The sequence below is a fragment of the Eleutherodactylus coqui genome, chromosome 3 (assembly GCF_035609145.1).
Source record: "Eleutherodactylus coqui strain aEleCoq1 chromosome 3, aEleCoq1.hap1, whole genome shotgun sequence".
Classification (NCBI taxonomy): Eukaryota; Metazoa; Chordata; class Amphibia; order Anura; family Eleutherodactylidae; genus Eleutherodactylus; species Eleutherodactylus coqui.
Genome location: NC_089839.1, coordinates 29,975,329 through 29,998,066, shown reverse-complemented (window position 1 = coordinate 29,998,066; position 22,738 = coordinate 29,975,329). Strand labels below are relative to the sequence as shown.

Here is a 22,738-nt window from a genome sequence, read left to right as displayed (position 1 = left end):
TCGAAATGAACCCTCGAGCATCGCGATAATTTCGTCCCGAGTAACGAGCACCCGAGCATTTTGGTGCTCGCTCATCTCTAATCACCTGGCTTCCCATCACGTCCCCTAACAGCACCATAACTTACTCTATGGTGATTTGGAGATGTAACATGTTTCTTTTAATGAGAATTGTACTTGCAATAACACGCCAGGCCAGCAATGAACAATTTCTTTGCATACAATGATTTTTGTAAAGATTTTGTAAGGATAATAAACTTTTACTTACTTTTCACTGACACGGATATGGGATTATCGAGGCCACTCATCGCTCCACCAGAACTTTCCTGCAAAGTAAAGAGATGACAAAGAAGTAAAAGGCCCCACATTATCTTATATCCAGACAGAGGTGGAAAACCCCTCGACGACAGGAACCAATCTGCCCTGAAAGGAGAAGGATCTGCTGAAGTGGGGATCAGACTGGATCAACATTCATCCAAGGACCAAATATTACAAACCATTGGCAGTACTGTCTAGTTGTATCCGATAAAGTGGAGTGCCACAAATGTGCGGTGCCGCCTACCATGGAACCAATATAAATACAGAATTAAACAGCACGGCTTGCACTCTTTTAAATATGTCGCTGCCAATAAATCAGTTGTCCTAAATAGTTTGTCAGAAGATACAAAACTGAGCTCTAATTTACCACAAAAAGACTCTGGAGCTCCAACAGACAGAAACTGATGCAGTTGGTGATTGTAGCTCCTCATATAATAATCGCCATGGTTTGTCTGACAGAGCGGCCCGTGAAGCAGCTTACATGTTTCTGTCTGCCCCCATGGTGTTGTCAGTAACAGTAATTATCCCAACGGCCGGAAATCACTTTCTCTACAAGAATCTGATGAAACACATCGGAACAAAAAGACCCAATGTGTTTCTGCAGAATTTTTTCCTCTTCTTCAGGGACTCCTGATGAAGGAAACCAAACTGCTCATTAAAGGGGTTGTCCCGCGCCGAAACTGTTTTTTTAAAAATTCAATAGGCCCCCCGTTCAGCGCGAGACAAACCCAATGCATGGGTTAAAAAAAAAAAGTTTAGTACTTACCCGAATCCCCGCGCTGCGGCGACTTCTTACTTACCTTACCAAGATGGCCGCCGGGATCTTCACCCACGATGCACCGCGGGTCTTCTCCCATGGTGCACCGTGGGCTCTGTGCGGTCCATTGCTGATTCCAGCCTCCTGATTGGCTGGAATCGGCACACGTGACGGGGCAGAGCTACGAGGACCAGCTCTCCGGAACGAGCGGCCCTATTCACCAGGGAGAAGACCGGACTGCGCAAGCGCGTCTAATCGGGCGATTAGACGCTGAAATTAGACGGCACCATGGAGACGAGGACGCTAGCAACGGAACAGGTAAGTGAATAACTTCTGTATGGCTCATAATTAATGCACGATGTATATTACAAAGTGCATTAATATGGCCATACAGAAGTGCTGAACCGCACTTGCTTTCGCGGGACAACCCCTTTAACCCTTTTCTTTTTCAATGATAAGAGGAGCTGATGGCCGGTGCTGAATCTCTCGATATAGAGAAGGTTATCTCTGGATGAAGGATCAGGACTGTTACTGACAACACTATGGAAGCAGAATAACATGTGAGCTGTTGAGCCGTCGGACAAACAGAGGCAGCTAATAGGTGAGGAAATACAATCACCAACATGATTATCAGCTTGAGGCTGTATTTATACGGGTGAGTGAGATATCAGTCCCAAAAGCTCCAACCGATATCACAATTGTAAACCTGCAATTTTTTTCTTTGCTTGCCATGTGTTTTGCAAAAAAATGCACCACTGCACATGCCATTTTCACACGCATGAAAACTGAATGTTGTTTCAAAAGTAAAAATTAAAAAACGCATTGCACTTGGGTAGTAGAAATCTACATTCATCTGTCTGTAGAAGATTTGCAGAATTCTCACTTCATCTACCTGATGATCCAGTGGGACATGTTCCTCTTCCTCTGGACAATCCTGGGAATATAGAGGACTGGGACATCTCTCTGGGGGATTTCTCTGACTGGATCCATCTATAGGAAATAACCAGAGACTGAATACATTGTATATCTGATGATCAGATGATGGTGAGACTAGCCGACCCTTAAACCTGTCCTCCACAATAAAGGAAGGTCTCCTCTTACCCAGTGATGTGAGGGGCTGCTGATCCTCCATCATGATATCCTTGTACAGATCCTTGTGTCCTTCTAAATACTCCCACTCCTCCATGGAGAAATAGACAGTGACGTCCTGACACCTTATAGGAACCTGACACACACAATATACCGTCATCCTCCAGACTCCTCCCTTGACGGTATTATATAATGTCCCCCATTCCCAGCAGCGCTCACCTCTCTGGTCAGCAGCTCAGTGATCCTGCGGGTCAGTTCTAGGATCTTCTGCTCATGTATCAGTGAATGAGGTGAAGGCTCGGTGATGGGGCTCTGGGTCCGGCTCTGTCCTCCTGACACATGGGAGGTCACAGACTCACCAGACCACTTCTTCACTACTGTGTAATCCTGTGGATGGTGAGACACTGATCACTACATGGAGGCTAAGAATCCTTCACCTTTCCCATCATTCCCCTGTTTATTAATAGAGACTAGTAATTATTAAGAAATTCTAGTACCAGTGTTCCTGGTGGTGCAATGCGCCATACAGTTGTGCTCCATGGTCCATCCATCATGATTCCCACACATTATACACACAGCTCTACTACATCCGTCTTGATTCCCACACATTACACACACAGCTCTGCTACATCCATGCTGACCCCACACATCACACACACAGCACATAACACACACAGCTCTGCTACATTTTGATTCACACACACAATTCTTCTACATGGTACATCCATTATGATCCCCACACATCCCACAAACAGCTCTACTACACCCTTCCTGACCCCACACATTACACACACAGCACATGACACATATAGCTCTGCTACATTCTGATTCACACACAACACTACTATATCCATCCTGATTCACATGCATGATACACAGAGCACATGACACACACAGCTCTGCTACATTCTGATGCGCACACATCGCGCACACAGCTCTGCTACATCCACATCCATCCTGATTACAACAAATCACCAGACTCCTGGATACAGTGATACGCCCCTAGTCATCTGATTCCTGACTCCACCCACACAGGTGGTCACATGCCAGTGATCTCATCACAGGTCCTGGTAGTAGCTGCTGTCGGCTTATCCAGTATACAGTACTTTATACCAAACTGCACAATGGCTCCTCCCACAACAGTGATGTCACTGCAGGTCCTTCAGCCCACCGGATTTCTGTGGTAGCGGTAGGTCAGTGTCTTTTGTCAGGACCGCTCAGTTGTGTCTGAGATAATAGCAGCTTAGTTGTATTCTCATTTTGTTATTTTTGTTCTCCCCTTTTCAAGAGCCCTAACTTTGTTGTTCTTCTGTTGGTCAGGCTCTGTGTTTTATATATGTTATAGGACCTTCAATGACATCACCAGGGGTGGAGCAATGACATTACCAGGGGGCGGAGAATCAGAAGCACTCACATACTCACCGACAATTGGTTGTTAGTTTGATAAAAATGACATCATAAGAAACTCTCACCTCTCCAGTTATCCAGTAGATGATCTCCAGGGTGAGGTCTAATATTCGGGCAGCCATGTGGTCTCTGTCCTTCTCCATCCTTGGTGGGTCATTGATGGAAAGGACCATCGTCTTTATCTGTGAGAGTCCTGAGCCTAGGGAACCTGAAGGAAACAATAACATCATCCATGAAGGGTCTCACTACTAGGGTATTATAGAGGATTAGCGTACAATGGAGATGTCTTATTTACAGATTACTGACCATAATATGACATATTAGCCCATTGTCCCTCTGTTATATAGTGAGTACAGGGTCACACAGGATACACTGCAGTGCACCACATACAGAAGCCAGTTCTCATCTTCCAGGACACTTAACCTCTCTCCCTTACCCTGAAGTAATGCCCTGATCCTCCAAGACATCAGCAGGAGCCGCAGTTTCCAATATGATCTGTTCTGCAGGAAATCCCTTTGCATCTTCTAACATTTCTATCAGTCCACATTAGAAGATGCGCTCGGGTGTTGCTGCCCTTGAAAGGGGTTTCCAGGCAGTGCTGTCTGTCAGAGCTGAAAGCAATGGAATTGGAGCGGAAGCCACGTGTCCAATCCCTGTATAGTGGCCAGCGCTTGTAACTGCAGTGCAGGCGCAGATCTCATTGATTTCAATTTGAGGTTGGCCTGCAGCTACAGGTGTCGGTGTATCCCTGCGCTGGCAGCCGGTGCCGCCTGGAAAACCCCTATAAGCATTCACAGATATTTGGAAAGAGTTCCGGCTGGTGATGACAGAAAGAAGTCAGAACATACAGAACTTTGCAGCTGGCTGTATACGGGGCGGTGCGGCCCTCACTGACTGACCCACTAACTGATAGACAAAAATGTGTACCAGCAATACTCACTGACCGACTGACTCACTCGCCACTAATTCTCTAACCTCCAGGTGTTGTACCAACATGAAATTTGGCAAGACCATTGTTTACATGCTATATAGGAAAAGTAAAGGGGTCACAACTTGATTATTCAATGCTAAGTGCAAAAGTATTGGCACCCCTATGTAATGTACCTAATCTAATTCTCTAACTTCACAGGGTCGTACAAACATGAAATTTGGCACGACCATTCTTTAGTTTCTAAATAGGAAAAGTAAAGGGGTCACGACTCGATTATTCAATACTAATTGCAGAAGTAAGTGCACCACTATGTAATGTAACTTCCTGGTTTCGTACAAGCCTGAAATTTGGTGGAAGCATCTTTTAGGTCCTAAGAGAGGAGAGTGGGGGGGGGGGGGGGGGGAGGTGGCACATTCTGCAGAGGGACATCGGTACATGCAGCCTGAAGAGAATCTATTGTTCCTCTATGTGTATACATATTTTATTCCTCAGTTCCTCTAAAGTAACCTTGACTTAATAACATTTTCTGTGCAAATAACACATAATCACCTGTATCAAATTAACTCAGGTGAAGCCGGGTATATCAGCTAGTACACAATATTAGGCATGTAGTGTACATGGGAGCCCCGACGAGGGCGGTCAGAGCACATAACCCCCTAATAATACACCGCGTCCAAGAACTGTAACCACCAGTGATGGAACTGCAACTAATATCAGTGCTGCACATTGTCTGCAATAACTACGGTGCAGCTGGAGGACCAAAATACCTCCGGACCATCACAGCAAAACATCCGCAGCAAAGATCAGCCATGAAGAACCGGGATTTTATCTATTTCTCCAATATGCGATTCATTCCACATCTGACAAACTGGTATCCGAGGCGCAACTAACGCCAGGAGATAAATGCAGCCGCCGCAGTACTGACACACGGACGGTTACCTCTAACTGACCTGGACTGACCGTCATACAGCCCAATGCACAGACTCATGCAGCGCACACACCTCTACTACCTGCTGACCTCATCAGGAGAGAACTTCAAGAAACTCCTCCCACACACATGACTGGTCACATGGTCATGACATCATCACAGGTCCTTTACCCCAGTAGGATCCAGCATCTCCTGGAGGCCCCGCCCCTTCCTGTGACATCACTACCAGCCCAGCTATAATAGGCAGCCCAGTAGTGAGGTTAGGGGGCTGCAGGCGCTTCTACCAGGCGCAGCCTCCATTCCCCCGCAGCTAGTTTTGGCCTTGGTGACGCGGCTTCATCTCTCCGTTCTGACCTCTGGCCCTTTATGTGTTGATAACGCTGGGATGGTTTTATTTGAGGGGCTTTTAGATGGAACTATTATAATAATTATCGCATGAACGAATGTGAACAATAACCGTTCTGTCTAACCGCGAGCCGACGAGAATCTGTGCTTTTCGTTTGCTAATTTCCTGCCGGCATATAAACCACAGTTGTCTCGTTCGCCAATTGTTTGGTTAAACAGCGCTCATTCTCTCCCTCTCATTCACTTATACAGCGACTGGGAAAGAATGAACGATTCTCCTTTGAACGAGCAGCGATGTATCTGCCGGTATAAACAGGAGAGCGAACGAGATAACAAGTTCAGTCCGGTAATAATCAGTAAACCTCAAGTACCGATGGCTGCCGGCGCATGAGTAATAGCGCCCCTAGTGGTACATTTTGGTTTTCCTCTTTTGCATTTTTTTTTTTTTGTGAGAAAATTTCAACTTTCAGAAAACTTGTAAAAAGTGATTTTCAAAATTAGAATTTTTCTACCAATAAAAGCAACGTCACAGGAGCGTATTTGTAGCTGAGCAATGATTTACATGATACACTTCGGTGTATTTTACTCTACTTTTTTCCACTTGAAAGTACGTGTGCATTTGTGTGTGGCAAAAAAAAATCTAAATGCAATTGAAATAGCTAATTAGTGTAATGTGTTCCAGATTTGTTCTTTTTCTTGCATAATTAAGCGGTGTTTCATGCACCTTCTGTACATCCCCATTGACTTCTATGGGGAACTTTGCACAATAAATGGTATATATACCGGCATGTGAGAGAACCCACTGAAATCAATGGGTTCTATTCTCTACGTATTGCATGCACAAATATATGAATCTGACCTAATCATACTGTATAAAATAGCTTCTAAGTAACATTTCCCATATGTCTATTTTATGGTGTCCATTTTTTTTTCTCAGGGCTGCAAAAGCGTATAGGTTTAGGCAGAGGCGTAACTTGAAGCTCCAGGGCCCCGATGCAAAACCTGTAACAGGGCCCCCAACTATAATGCTTTATTCATAGTACTGGGCTCCCTATATGGAGAAGAGAGGCCTTATGGGCCCCCTAAGGCTCCTGGGCCCGGGTACAACCACATCCCCTGCACCCTCTATAGTTACGCCCCTGGGTTTAGCCCTCCTGCACACAGGCGGATTTGCATTGTGGATTCTGCAGTGGGTGTCCGCCTCCGGACTCCGCAGGAAATGCTGCTCGATAGCATACTATGGCAAATTGCTATTTCATCTCCCTGAGTAGAAATCGATTGCGCTACGCACAGACTGCTTCCTTTGAAGTCAATGGAAGCCATCTGTCCCACGGCACTTGTGAAGTGAGCACTGCGGCAGTATCGCCAGATCAGAATCCTCACCTAGCGCCGGCGGCTACTGCACATGCCCAACAGAGTGTTGGCCGGCACATCTGCAGCGCAGAAAGAAGCCGCCAGACAGGTACATGGGGGTCACCGGCCAGGCAGCGGGTCAAACGCCTCTCCGGTAAGCCCACATGTGGGGTCCGACGCGCCCGTGTCCAGGAGGCCTTAGCAATAATTTATTACAATTTTAAAGAAACTGTTGAGAATGTAATGATTTTTGGGAAATTTTCATCAACACTTTTCGGAAGCCGTATGAGGGCTTGTTTGTTGCGTGGCGAACTGTAGTTTTTATTGGTGCCATTTTTGGGTACATAGACTATATAGCAAAACTTTTATAAATTTTTTATGATAGCGGGGAGAGAAAGCATCCACTATGCTATTGGTCTGGTTTTTTTTTTACGGAGTTAATCATGCAGCATAAATGATACTACATTTTTTCTGGAAATGAGGACGATTGCAACAATACCAAAATAATTTTATTTAGTTTTTTCCCCTTTTCTGCAATAAAACCCTTTTCCCCCTTTTTTGGAAATTATTTTTTTTTTCTAAATCGCTGCATTTAAAGTCCTATGACCGTTTAAATTTTCCATGGATGGAGCTCTGGGAGGGCTTATTTTTCTGCGTGACAAGCTGTAGTTTTTTTTGGTACAATTTTGGGGTATATATGGCTTTTTGATCACTTTTATTGCCCTTTTTTGAGGCAAAATGAAAAAATAAGCATTTTGCATCCGTTTTTTTAGAGGTGTTTTTTTTACACTTTTTGTTGTGTAGGATAAAACGTGTGTTCAATTTGTAGTACGAGTAGTTACGGATATGACGATACCAAATATGTGGGATTTAAATTTTTTTTTGCGCACGCAAAATGAACCCTTATAAATGAACCAATGTGCTCCTATAGAAGTATTCATATGCGCAGAATTAGGGGTGCAAAATGCCACACACCTAAAATAAATAGAACATGCACTATCTTCGGTGCACGATGGGCAGGAGCTTCCATTGACTCCTATGAGAGCAGGAGTTAATGGCAACTCCTACCGACGGAATAGCTTTCTCGCTGCTTACAGGAGGATATTTAAAAGGAGCTGGCCAGAAACAACTTTTAAATGTCCTGGCCGGTGCCCTCCTAACTGTTGTCATGATGTGAGAGACATTACACTTCGACAAACGCCCTGATCAAAGGAGGAGAGTGGGCACTTACAGTTTTGCTGGTTTACATGTTGGAGCGGAGGAGTATAACCTTGGATCGGAGGAGTATAACCTTGGATCAGGGAATTGCGTTGTCTGAACGGGCGAGTCCCCACAACGATCCGCTACCTACTAGTCCCTCCTCCAGGCCATACTGCTCATCACATGATATACTGCCGGCCTGGAGGCATGAGGATGTACTAAACAGAGCAGCAGTGAGCAGGCGCTATTGTTAACTCCACCTCTGTCCCTCTCTAATCTGATCTTCTCTTATGCTGCCTGCAGCTAGGCCTGCACCCAGCAGTGAGCGACACGGCCCAGCGCAGACCAGCAGCAGCCACCCCAGCGAGACCTGGTCATCAATTTAAGGCTGGTAGTGTGTCTCAGGTGGGATCTGATTATTTGAACACACATGTAGTAAATACTGCGGATGTGATACATATATATTACACAACATGTTTTTATTTATTCTGCAGTAAAGTTTAAAGGGGTTGCACCAAATTTCCATTTGGCAGTAAAGTTGCTGAACTCATCATAACATATTACTTGCACAATAAATTTACAATCACTAATCTTCTTGGTTTGTTCCCTTCCCACTTTGATAGTCCCACTGCTTTAGCAGAGCTGGTCCTTTAACAATTCCCATGAGCACACTGTGACCTTGTGTGTGCGGGGCTCCTCCCACCAGACTCCTCTTGCTGCATGAGAACCTGTGTCCATCAGTAAAATAGTACAGAAATGTTGTGTCTGTCATTTTATTTATGCTACTGCCTCTCTTTTCATACTGGTGCTCCCATACGTGTACAGGAAGTAGATATATATTCTACATTAACAAATAATAGTAAAACGCCTAAAAATAATCCAATTTTAAAGACACTGAATTTGAATTGGCATAAGCGAAATTAACCATTTGGTGTTAATTCTCAAGAATATGTAAACCTTTATTACAACGTAGACGGACAAACACCTATATTTAAAAACCCAGTCTGCAAAGGTCAGTCCATAAACATGGCAGTATCAAGACTGCTTCTATATAATATAATAGTTTGGTAACTGAAGTCGTCTATGGAGGATGGCCAATCCTATATTCGTAGTACAGATAAACTTTCTGACTATCAGAGACTGATCTCTAAAAACTAGCTGTATAACTCCTAATAGTAAAGCTCCAACATGTTTCACTGTCTAAACAGCATCATCGGCTATAGCTAACACCTTGTCTCCCTGATGATGCTGTTTAGATAGTGAAACATGTTGGAGCTTTACTATTAGGAGTTATACAGCTAGTTTTTAGATATCAGTCTCTGCTAGTCAAAGTTTATTTCTACTACGAATATAGGATTGGCCATTCTTCATAGATGACTTCAGTTACCAAACTATTAGATTATATGGAAGCAGTCTTAATACTGTCTTGTTTATGGACTGACCTTTGCAGACTGGGTTTTTAGATATAGGTGTTTGTCCGTCTACGTTATAATAAAGGTTTATATTTTATTGGGAATACCAAAGGGTTAATATTGCTTATGCCAATTCAAATTCAGTATATTCTACATTGTGAACATGAGCATTGCTTTTCCTCTATGTAAAATCTTAAATGTTCCACAAGAACAGACTTCTGGTTAAAGCAATTTCTACATTGTTAACATGAATATGGCTTCTCCTCTGTGTGCCTTTTAATATGTTCTATGTGACTTGATTTCTATGTAAAACCTTTTTACCACATTTGAGAAAAGGCAAATGCTTCTCCACTGTGTGAGTTCTCTGATGTTTAAGAAGAATCGATTTCTGGTTAAAACGTTTCCCACATTCTGAACATGAAAATGTTTTCTCCTCTGTGTGAGTTCTTAGATGAACCACAAACTTTGTTTTCTGTTTAAAACATTTGCCACAGACTGAACATGAAAATCGCTTTTCCCCTGTGTGGCTTTTTAGATGTTCCACAAGATATGATCTCCAACTAAAACATTTCCCACATTCAGGACATGAAAACGGTTTCTCTCCTGTGTGAATTCTCCGATGCTTAAGAAGAACTGATTTCTGACTAAAACTTTTCTCACATTCTGAACATGAAAATGGCTTCTCCCCTGTGTGAGTTCCCTGATGTCTAACAAGATAAGATTTCAGGTTAAAACTTTTCCCACATTCTGAGCATGAAAATGGCTTCTCCCCTGTGTGGCTTTTTAGATGGTCCAAAAGATTTGATTTCCAACTAAAACATTTCTCACATTCGGGACATGAAAATGGCTTCTCCCCTGTGTGAACTCTCTGATGTTGAAGAAGAACTGATTTCCAACTAAAACGTTTCTCACATTCTGAACATGAAAATGGCTTCTCCCCTGTGTGAGTTCTCTGATGTCTATCAAGATAAGATTTCCGGTTAAAACTTTTCCCACAGAGTGAACATGAAAATGGCTTCTCCCCTGTGTGAATTCTTAGATGCCCCACCAGACTTGCTTTGTGTTTAAAACATTTGCCACATTCAGGACATGAAAATGGCCTTTCATTGCTAGGATTTCTGTTCTGAAAAGAAAGTTTAGATTTTCTTTTAATCTGCTTCCCGCATTGAAATAGTTCCCCTTGTCCATGAACAGGTCTATGTTTGTTAATCAGTGATTGGTTAGATGAAGGTTGATTGTGACCAGCAGCATCAGAGAATAGATCGCTACTCTGAAGCACTAAGGGTACATTAGGAGTTATTGAATTTATTTGTGTGGTGTAATCTTCTACTTCCTGATATAGAGATACATTGAGATGTCCAGGGGAGCCTCTTATCCAATCTTCAGCTGGAAAAGAAAGCAAATATTTTATATTTTCCAAAATTAAACAATTGAGTTTTTATTAAACAATGAAGCTTTAAGACAATAGAAAGCAAGCAAGGAAATATGTATAAAGGAAAGTTGGTTTTCAAGAAAGCAGGCTAACATAGGATTTAAGTAAGGCTGCCTGTCCACGGGTGATTTTTCACTGCGTTTCCCGCGGTGATAATCCAGCCGCAGGGAACGCTTTCCATTGACTACTTTGGAAAGCGCAGCCCCGCTGTCCATGAGTGGAGAATCATAGCGATCCTCCATCAGCTCTCCCGGGTGGCGGCTCGCGTGGCAGGGATCGGACGCAGGATATCGCTACGCTCATGGACAGGAGCCCTTTAGCACATGTTCAAACACATTGTAAGTACTTTGTTTGCAGAGTTTCTATAAACTAATTCCTAGTAGAGGTAGTGACAGGTTTTTCTCTAAAGACCATATACTATATATTACAATGTTAATGGACAACAACGATTTAACATTTTTTGGCAAATTCCATAAAAGAAGTATGTCCCCCTAGGACCACTTCACAGAGCGGGGCTTTATGGAATAGGGTCCAGAAAAAAAGCCACATATGACAGACTCCCTCAACACATGGAAGAAGGATCTCTGGCCATAATAATAAATGTGTGTGGTGCAAATTCAACACTTCCCATCACCCACAGTGAAGCATGGTAGTAGCAACATCATGGATGGGGCATGGAAATTTGTTCGGGAGTGAAGGAAAATTTGACAGCATTAAATACAGGACAACGCTTAAGGCAGACCTGGTTCAGTCTGCCAGAGATGTGAATCTAGAAGAGAGGTTCACCTACTAGCACAGGGGTGCACAACCCCAATCCTCAAGGCAGACCAACAGATCATGTTTTCTGGATTTCATCATTATTGCACAGGGGATGTAACTGTGCAAACATGACCTTATATATATATATATATATATATATATATATATATATATATATATATATATATATATATATATACACATACACACATACACGAATGTATTTCTGTCTTTCTGTTTGTCCTTTATGCATTACTACAGCATTCATCCGATCGCCATGAAATTGGGGAAGTTGTTGAGTACACTCCCGCGAAGGTTTCTGGCATAGTACATCTATCCTACGATAGGTGGCGTGTGTGTGGGCAAAGTTGTCCAAACATGCGAATTTATCATATGGGAGGAATACACAATGGCTCAGAAAAAAGGATTGGACACGCTTGATCGTACCCTGCAAGATTTGAGGGGAAATGGACAGCCCTTCGGTGGAGCACTCATTTTATTGTTTGGTCATTTTCGACAAACTCTGCCAGTTATGCCACGTTCAACACCCGCTGATGAACTTAATGCATGTCTCAAATCATCAGTTCTATAGCGACATGTAAAGAAATTGACTTTGAAAATGAAATATGAGTGTTCAACTCCAAAATGATGCATCCGCCGAACGTTTCGCAAAACAACTGCTGGATGTTGGGAATGGGAAGATTGCAATCGACAGATCTACACAATGTATCACATTGCCAACAAACTTTTGTAAGATGACATTAACCAAACAGAAATTGATTTAAAAGGTTTTCCCAAATATTGCGCGGAATTACAAAAATCATCAGTGGCTCCGTACACGTGCTATATTAGCAGCTACAATCAATGATGTCAATGCCATCAATTTCAGCATTCAAAACAGGAGACCAGGCGAAGCGACAATGTCTAAGTCCACCGATACTGTGATTAATCAAGACGAAGTTGTCAATTACCCAACGGAATTCTTGAATTCACTCGATTTTCCAGGTATGCCACCGCACATTTTATCATTAAAAATTGGCGCGCCTATCATTCTTCTCCGAAACATCAATCCACCACGACTTTGCAACGGTACAATGTCTACGAAGCTACAATTTTGAATGGGAAATTCAAGGGGGAAGATATACTGATGTCATTGAATTGATGTGATTGGCTAACCCAGCGCGGCCTTCAATTGGCTGACGCTGGCTAGCCAATCAGAGCATTATTTTTGCTGGAAGCGGGGAATTCAAGCCCCACTTCCAGAAAGAAATGCTCTGCCAGCACGGAGGACATCGCGGCAGCCTGCAGGAGCGAGGGAGACCCGCAAGTGCACCGGAACGCTGGTGGTGGTTGAGTATTATACCCCCTCCAGTGCGATTACCAGCAGGGAGCTGCAGCACCGGTCAAGTTTGCAAATTACCAGTCGGCTGGCAACCCTACCTACAATATCAGAGGGTGAGAGCCCACTGCGAGGCAAGGGAACAATGGTGGATTACAAAAAACTGGCAATCAAGGTGGCATAGTTATTATCCCCTGATATTCAGGAAACATTAGTGAATACAGTCGCAGGTTCATTACGTCATCTTCAAGAGGTGATGACGCAACACGGCAGCCACCTAGATGCCTTAGAGCAGGAAATTGAGGATATGTCATCAGAATATAATTCCACATCCCAGCATGTAGAGAACCTCTAGAGAGATAACCAAAAACTTTGGGACCGCATGGAAGACCTGGAAAATAGATCCAGACAAAGCACTCTACGTATTATAGGAGTTCCGGAGTCATATTTGCCAAAGGGCTTACACCAGCTATGCAATCTCATGATTCCCAATGCACTTGGTGTTTTCACACCTGCAAACCGGAGCGTGCGCACCGCTTAGGTCCGGATACCAGAGTCTCAATGGATAGCTCCTGTATAAAAATGTGACCTAGGCCAATTATAGTAAAATATTTAGACTACACTGATAAATCATTAATTCTTCAAGACTTCAAAGGCCGACGGAACGCGCTGGAGATCGGGGGACATAAAATCTTATGCAGAGATCCAACGTAAACAAAAGGACTTATCAGCAATTTGTTCGGCGTTATATAGGAAAGAACTTAAGTTTGCACTAATGTATCTGGCGGTCCTGAAAGTATACAAAAGAGATGGGACTACACTAACGTTCCATGCTCCAGAAAAGGCAGAGAATAAACTTCGCCTGACATCGCCTCAAATCTCGCCGACCCGCCAAGGAGATGAACATCATCGGTAAGTCCTGGAATCTGCGGCATGGGACAGCATCACTGGAGGGACAGGAAAAACACTGGTGTTTGGTGGAGGGGAGGTGCCTTTTATGCTCTGCCTTTTCCTGTCCCATCAGGTCAGCAGGTGAGCAACCACCAAGTGTATGCGGTCATGATGTCAGAGGGAAAATCATTTGATAACATTTCTTGGAGTTGGTTGGAGAGAGTTATGGACAAGAATGGCTTTAAAGGTCCCTTCTACTCTTATATTTGGAACCTTTACACTTTAGTGTATTAGCCCAAATATATACTCCGGGCTTTCTGTCCCCAAGGTTTCCTCTATAGAATGGTACTAGGCAAGGGTGCCCCCTTTCCCAAATCCTTTTCAACATCGCAATAGAACTACGGATACACATGCTAGAAGGAAGCGAGGAAATAGAAGGAATCAAAATCCAAAATAAGACTATAAAGCTATGTTATTTGCTCATTATATCTTGCTGGCACTTGCACAACCACATATGGACCTGGCATGGATCTTTGCTCTCCTAGAGACATTTGGGAAATAATCAGGGTTTAAGGTCAACACCACAAAGTGCGAACTACTAGATATTTCTTTCCAAAGCATCTTATACAATATTGACATTAAAAAAAACCCTGTCACCATGGTTAGGAATTCTATTAAATACCTGGGTATAAATATAGGTAAGGTACCCAAGAGCTTATATAAACTAAACTATCCCCCAGGTAATACACAAAATCATAAGTGAACTTCAGAGAATAACCTCCCACTATCATTTTTGGGGAGAGGTCTTGAAAAATGTATGATGTCTAGAAATAGAGGGGGGAGGGGGTTTAAACTTCCCAGACATACGTACATATAGCGTAGCTAGTCTAGTGAAACTCTCGTTAGATTAGTTACATGGATCTGATTATTTTTCAAATTACAAGCTTGAGACGGAACTACTACATCAATGGAAGTTAAACGTTCTCATACACTCGAGCTTTGCTAACCTCCCACCCGAGGTCAAATACTCAAATATGGCAAGAGATACTATTGCAGCCTGGAAAATCATGCGCAAAGCTTATAAACTATTGTTTAAAGTGTCAAAACATATGGATTTTGTGGGGAAACCCAAAATTTAGAGAAGGGCGGGTAAATAAAATGTTTGAAAAATGGCGTGGTAGGGTATTGAGAAGGTCCAACATCTCCATCATAAAGAGCCCAGGTATAAAACATTCAAAGAAAAGCAGGAAACCTACGACGTATTTTCTGACGTATGCACAATTACGGAGATTTTTACCCACAAAGTTAAATGATATTTCTAAAGAGGCGATAAATAACCCAACTGATCTACTTATAAGGAACCCTCCACTGAGGCACTCCATATCTGACCTTTATCATCGATTTAGGGAAGGGTGGAAACTATTAGATAACGATCAAATATTCAAAAAAAGGGCAAGACCCAGAGAGATACCCCGAAAACTTGTTCAAAGTTGGGATGCAGTAAGAAAAGCTATAACAAATGAAAGGTGGCAGGAAACCCATTTCAAAATAATTCATGGGGCGATATACGGCTTTATTACTCCACTGCACCCTGGGAACCCAGACAGAATACAAGTATGCCCTAGATGCTCGCAATCCAAACCTGACCTTCTACACGGTTTTTGGCATTGTGCTAAAATTCAATGGTTTTGGGAAGAGGTCCAAGCGCTGGTGCGAGAGATGGAGGGGTGGGGGGTGGGGGGAGGGGGTATCTATTCCCCTGACTCTACAGGCTTGTGTGTTCCATTCTTTTCCTAATTATGGTAAAACACGCTAAAATAATTCACACTATTCTTCTAATAGGCAAAAGGTGCCTCTCAGCAATCTGACTACAAGCAATCCCACCGACACTTCAAGATATAATACAGCAATTAAAGTATCAACTAAAAATGGAGAGAATGGAAATAGAAAAGTGTGCAGAGTCAAAAGCAACAAGGTTTTTTGCAAAATGACAAGCTTTTATAGAAAAATTTCTAGATGAGATTATAGCATGTATGACGCCATTTAGAAATACATCTTGGTACTGTATCCAGACAGACAGCAACCGCCTGGGGAGACTTAGATTAATATAAATCACATCCCTTTTACACTATTAATGCCATTAATACACACAACAAGCTATTCATGGGCAAATTTAGTGGTGGACAGTGAAGTCAGTGTGCACCGACAGATTACTCGAATTGTACATTAGATATATATCAGCTGGAGGTATATTTTGTTTTATTGTACCCAGAATTTGCAAGATAATAAGAATAATATTCTTTATTTGTATAGCGCCAACTTATTCCGCAGCGCTTTCAGGCATGGATAAATGCAAAACAAAACAACAATTGCAACAATTACAATGTGAGGTACATTGGGTTAGACACAAATGGGTTGAGGGTGGTACAGGAGGTGTAGGGGTTGGGGAACACAGGCAATAGGAAATTTCATGTACAGATCATTTATTAGAAGGTAAACAGGGTGGGGCACCATAGGGAGGGGCGAGGAACTAGGTCAGGAGATTAGGTATGCTTCCCTGAAGAGGTGCGTTTTTAGGCACGCCTGAAATTTCGTGCAGCGGGAATTGTCCGGATGCCTTGGGGTAGAGCATTCCAGAGGATGGGTGCTGCTCTGTTGAAGTCCTGTAGGCGAGCATGTGAGGTTCGTATTACAGGGGTGTTTAGTCTGAGTGTGTTAGCCGATCGGAGTGAGCGGGCTGGGTGGTGTACTGACAGGAGGGAGGCGATGTATGGTGGCGCAGCGCCATGCAGAGCTTTGTGAGTGAGGTAGAGGAGTTTAAATTTAGTTCTGCAGTGGATGGGCAGCCAATGCAGTGACTGTCATAATGCAGAGGCGTCTGAATAACGACTGGATAGAAAAATGAGTCTAGCTGCTGTATTTAGTATGGATTGGAGTGGAGCGAGTCTAGTGCGGGGGAGGCCGATGAGTAGCGAGTTTCAGTAGTCAAGCCGGGAGTGGATGAGGGCAACCATGAGCGTCTTTAACGTGTCCGTGGTTAGGAACGGACGTATTTTAGCAATATTTCTGAGATGCATGTGGCATGTTTGGGCCAGAGATTGGATATGGGGGGTACAGGAGAGGTCAGAGTCCAGTGTGACCCCAAGGCATCGGGCATGCCGTCTGGGGGTTATGATGGTGCTAGACACCGGAATGGAGATGTTGAGGGGAGGTCCGTTAAAAGGTGGAAAAACAAGGAGGTCAGTTTTAGAGAGATTTAGTTTGAGAAAAAGGGAGGACATAGTGTTAGAGACAGCAGACAGACAGTCGGTGATATTTTGGAGGAATGGTCCAGAGATCTCACGAGAGGAGGTGTATAGTTGGGTGTCATCAGCGTAGAGATGGTATTGGAGGCCAAATGGTTCGTCCAATTGGGGCAGTATAGATAGAGAAGAGAAGGGGACCAAGGACCGAGCCCTGGGGTACCCCAACAGCAAGAGGAAGTGGAGCAGAGATAGAACCAGCAAATGAAACACTGAAAGAGCAGTCAGAAAGGTAGGAAGAGAACCAGGAGAGAGCAGTATCCTTTAGACCAATAGAGTGGAGCATAGTGAGAAGGTCGACAATGTCAAATGCAGCAGACAGGTCAAGGAGGATTAGTAGCGAGTAGTCACCTCTTGACTTTGCAGTCATCAGGTCATTTGTTACTTTTGTAAGGGCAGTTTCGGTCGAGTGTAGAGAGCGGAAACCAGACTGCAGGGGGTCAAGGAGCGAGTTGTCAGAGAGAAAGCGAGTAAGGCGGGAGTAGACCAGGCGTTCCAGTAATTTGGAGATGAAGGGGAGGTTTGAGACGGGTCGGTAGTTGGCAGCATCAGTTGGGTCCAGGGTTGGTTTTTTAAGCAGAGGGGATATAATGGAGTGTTTGAATGAGGAGGGAAAAGTGCCAGAGGTTAGGGAGAGGTTGCAGATTGTAGTGAGGTGAGTAATGAGAGCTGGGGAAAGGGAGCAGAGGAGGTGAGAGGGGAGAGGGTCGCTAGCGCAGGTGGTGGGGCGGGCAGCGGAAAGGAGCCTGGAGACTTCTTTCTCTGTCGTTGGTTCTAGCGTAGATAGTGAGTAGGTGCTGGATGGAGTGCTGATGAAACTGGGATTGGGGCTAACCATGCAGCTTTCAGAGATTTATTTTTGAATGTTGTCGATTTTTTCTTTGAAATAGGCAGCTAGTTCTCCAGCAGTTAGGTCTGTCGCAGGGGCCTGTTCTTTGGGGCTGAGGAGGGAGTGAAAGGTCTCAAAGAGTTGTTTGGGGTTGTGGGATAGTGAGGAGACAAGGGAGGTGAAATAAACTTTTTTGGCATGGTGAAGGGCTAGGTTGTAAGTTTTAAGCATGAATTTGAAGTGGAGGAAGTCTGCCGGCAGCTTTGATTTTCTCCACAGCCGCTCGGGGCACCTAGAGCACCGCCGGATGAAGTGCGTTTGGGACGTGAGCCAGGGTTGCCGTGGTCTGCGTTTGATGGCTCGTGTCATGGGTTGTGCCGCTTCATCCAGGGCACGGCTGAGGGTGGTGTGGTAGTATTCAGCTGCCAGGTTAGGGCAGGGGAGGCGAGAGATAGGGGATAGGGAGGACTGAATAGTTTCGGCAAACTGTTTATTGCGGACAGACTGGAGGTTCCTAGAGGTGCGATAGATAGGAGGGTCAGGAGAGATGCTAGGGTGCCTGATGGAGAAAGAGAGAAGGTTGTGATCTGAGAGTGGAAGTGGGGAGTTAGTAAAGTGAGAAGCAGAGTAGAGATGGAGGAAAACTAAATCGAAAGTGTTACCATCTCTATGAGTGGGGGAGTCAGAGATTAGTGATAAGCCAAGGGAGGAGGTAGGTGTTAAAAGCCGGGAGGCAGATGAGGAGCTAGAGTCGTTAGAAAGGATGTTGAAATCACCAAGGATGAGGGTTGGGATTTCACAGGATAGGAACTGGGGGAGCCAGGCAGCAAAGTGGTCCAGGAACAGGCGGGTGGGACCTGGGGGCCGGTAAATAACTGCAACACGCAGAGGAAGTGGGCGGAAGAGTCGCAGGGTGTGGACTCCGAAGGAGTGGAAGGTAAGCGAGGGAGCTGAGGGAATGACCTGGAAGGTACAGTTTGGGGAGAGGATGATGCCTACTCCTCCGCCGTGCTTGTTGTCCGAATTGGGGGTGTGGGAGAACTGCAGGCCATCATAGGACAATGCAGCGGGGGATGTAGAATCGGACTGCTGTATCCAGGTTTTCGTGAGGGCGAGCAAGTTCAAGCGTTTACTGGTGAAAAGGTCATGAATAGTTGGGAGTTTGTTACATGCAGATTGGGAGTTCCATAGGACGCATTTGAATGGGGCGGGGGGGGGTGCATTTTGGTAGAAAACAGTACGGGGTGGGCCTGGGTTGGGGGATATGTCCCCTGCAGTTAGGAGTAGCAGGGTAGCAAGGGTGAGCGCATGGTTAGGGGATTTGTGTGGGTGGCTGAGGTGTTTCTTTGCAGTATTGGGGGTTGAAGGCGTCTTAGGAAGTTGAACAGTGCATGGGAGCCATACATAGGTGAGGAGAGGAGGGAGGGGCTGATGTGGATGGAGGGTGTTGGGCCTGGGCGTTGGAAGAAAGTGTTAAGGCTTGAAAAGAGGATAGTGAAGGAGATTAGTGCAAAGAGGTGAGTATTTTCCTCCAGGCTTTGGACAAATGTGCATGTTACCTGTCTCCTGCTCCTTCGAACTGCGCAAGATGTTGTAATGTCGTCATTTTGTGAAAAATTACGATAAAAAAAGTTTAAAAAAAGGGAAACACCGTTGAATTGCGAGGGCGGCTATGAATAAGACAAATACATCAGCCGGCTTCCTGTTATGCCCCCTAACAGCACCATAACTTAGTCTACAGTGCTGTCGTGATGCAACACGTTCCTTTCAATGAGGGTTATACCTGCAATACCGCGCCAGGCCACTGCATTGTTTATGGCACTATCAGCTTCCTGCTCCATACAGGGTGACAGCGGTCCAGCAAACAGCTGGCTGGCCAGTATCCCAGGTAGAAAAAAAATCGGCCAGTCAGCTACTAATGTCCTAACCTGTGGCTAGCTTATCAATTTTACAGAGCTAAAAAAAAGTCCTATGGAATACAAAATGTGGAAGCAAGAGAGGATGATAATCCTCCGAGGGCAAGAGACGTGGACCCCCCTCTGCATGTTGCCACTTAGGGTTTATGGTTTGTGTTTTTAATGATTTTTTAAATGTTTTTTTCTTGTTTCTTTTGACTTACAGATCTGTCATCAGTAATGAATGATTTCTTTGTATACATTTTTTTTTTGTAAAGATTTTGCCAGAATCAGGAAGTCCTTTGTCTTGCTCCGGTCCATGGACAGTTTAATCTTTTAGATCATGAAATTGTCCTTTTTGGAGGTGAAGGTGGGGGCACATATATATTTTAGGAAGCGAGTCATCAGCACATTGCCTTTCTATGTAAGGATGATGAAACTCTCTTACCTTTCACTGACACTGATATGGGATTATCGAGGCCACTCATCGCTCCACCAGAACTTGCCTGCAAAGTAAAGAGATGACAAAGAAGTAAAAGGCCCCACATTATCTTATACCCAGACAGAGGTGGAAAACCCCTCGACGACACGAACCAATCTGCCCTGAAAGGAGAAGGATCTGCTCAAGTGGGGATCAAACTGGATCAACATTCAACCAAGGATCAAATATTACAAAACATTGGCGGTACTGTCTAGTTGTATCCGATAAAGTGGAGTGTCACAAATGGGCGGTGCCGCCTACCATGGCACCAATATAAATACATAATTAAACAGCACTGCTGGCGCTCTCTTAAATATGTCGCTGCCAATAAATCAGTTGTCCTAAATAGTTTGTCAGAAGATACAAAACTGAGCTCTAATTTACCACAAAAAGACTCTGGAGCTCCAACAGACAGAAACTGATCAAGTTGGTGATTGTAGCTTCTCACATACTAATCGCCATGGTTTATCTGACAGAGCGGCCCGTGAAGCAGCTTACATGTTTCTGTCTGCCCCCATGGTGTTGTCAGTAACAGTAATTATCCCAACGGCCAGAAATCACTTTCTCTATGAAAACAAAAATCTGATGAAACACATTAGAACAAAAAGACCCAATGTGTTTCTGCGGAATTTGTTCCTCTTCTTCAAGGGACTCCTGATGAGAGAAACCAAAATGCTCATTATTGTGTTGGAAGTTTATCTCCTAGAGCGCCCCCTGTAGTCTGTGACATCCCAACTACCTGTAGGACCCTTTTCTTTTTTAATGGCAGAGGAGCTGATGGTCGGTGCTGAATCTCTTGATATATAGAAGGTTATCTCGGGACCGAAGGATCAGGACTGTTACTGACAACACTATGGAGGCAGAATAACATGTAAGTTGTTGAGCCGTCGGACAAACAGAGGCAGCTGATAGGTGAGGAATTACAATCACCAACATGATTATCAGCTTGAGGCTCTATTTATACGGGTGAGTGAGATATGAGTCCGAAAAGCTCCAACTGATATCACACTTGTAAACCTGCAATTTTTTTCTTTGTTTGCAATGTGTTTTGCAAAAAAAATGCGTCGCTGCACGTCATTATCACGTGCATAAAAACTGAATGTTGTTTCAAAAGTAAAAATGAAAAAACACATTGCACTTGGGTAGTAAAAATCTTCATTCATCTGTCTGTAGAAGATTTGCAGAATTCTCAGCTTCATCTACCTGATGATCCAGTGGGACATGTTCCTCTTTCTCTGGACAATCCTGGGAATATAGAGGACTGGGACATCTCTCTGGGGGATTTCTCTGGCTGGATCCATCTATAGGAAATAACCAGAGACTGAATACATGGTATATCTGATGATCAGATGATGGCAAGACTAGTCGACCCTCAAAACTGTCCCCTACAATGAAGGGAGGTCTCTTCTTACCCGGTGATGTGAGGGGCTGCTGATCCTTCATCATGACGTCCTTGTACAGATCCTTGTGTCCTTCTAAATACTCCCACTCCTCCATGGAGAAATAGACAGTGACGTCCTGACACCTTATAGGAACCTGACACACACAATATACCATCATCCTCCCGACTCCTCCCTTGGCGGTATTATATAATGTCCCCCATTCCCTGCAGCGCTCACCTCTCTGGTCAGCAGCTCAGTGATCCTGTGGGTAAGTTCTAGGATCTTCTGCTCATGTATCAGTGAATGAGGTGAAGGCTCAGTGATGGGGCTCTGAGTCCGGCTCCGTCCTCTTGACACACAGGGTGTCACACACTCACCAGATGACTTCTTCACTACTGTGTAATCCTGTGGATGGTGAAACACTGATCACTACATGGAGGCTAAGAATGCTTCACCTTTCCCGTAATTCCTCTGTTTATTATTAGAGACTAATAATTATTAGGAAATTATGGTACCAGTGTTTCTGGTGGTGCAATGCGCCATACAGTTGTGCTACATAGTACATCCATTATGTTACCCACACATCACACACACACAGCTCTACTACATCCATGCTGACCCCACACACAGTACATATCACACACAGCTCTGCTACATACATATCCATCATGATTTACACACAATACCAGAC

The 22,738-nt window shown here is 44.1% G+C and overlaps 1 pseudogene; it reads right to left on the bottom strand.

Moving 5' to 3' along the window:
- Positions 1 to 22,738, bottom strand: part of LOC136620113 (zinc finger protein 850-like) — a 95,708-nt pseudogene that overhangs the window by 15,928 nt on the left and 57,042 nt on the right.